Source organism: Dendropsophus ebraccatus, unplaced genomic scaffold, assembly GCF_027789765.1.
Source record: "Dendropsophus ebraccatus isolate aDenEbr1 unplaced genomic scaffold, aDenEbr1.pat pat_scaffold_469_ctg1, whole genome shotgun sequence".
In the NCBI taxonomy this organism is placed as follows: Eukaryota; Metazoa; Chordata; class Amphibia; order Anura; family Hylidae; genus Dendropsophus; species Dendropsophus ebraccatus.
This window is the reverse complement of record NW_027210073.1, coordinates 102,501-103,025: the sequence shown is the minus strand read 5'-3', so window position 1 is coordinate 103,025 and position 525 is coordinate 102,501.

Genomic DNA, 525 nt, shown 5'->3' with positions numbered 1-525 from the left:
GGACCCGGACTCGTATCCGACTTTGGTGCACCCTGGCCCGCATCCAAGGGCCTCCAGGGACCGCTAGGGAGAACCGGACAAGACCCGGACTTGTATCCGACTTTGGTGCACCCTGGCCCGCATCCAAGGGCCTCCAGGGACCGCTAGGGAGAACCGGGACGGACACTGACTCGTATCCGACTTTTAATGCACCTTAGCCCGCATCCGATGGCCTCCGGGGACCGCCGGGGGGGACGCCCGTCCCTTAGAGTAGGGCTGGCGGTGGCGGAAACGAGGTCTGGCGTCGAGTGTCACCGCCCCCGTTTTAGCGGGACGTCGCCGGAATGTGGCCGGGCTCCTGGAACTCCGGCCCGGGTAAAGCGGTCAAATCCGACCTCATTCCGGTTCTCTGACCGGGAGCTCCTCGCGGCTTTAGTCCGTGCCGGAGTTCCAGGAGCCCGGCCGCGGGTGCCTCTCACACACCGGTCCCCGCAACGGCCCTTCCGGAGCCCCGAGGCGGCCCGGCCCCGCGCCGGCGCCCGGTCC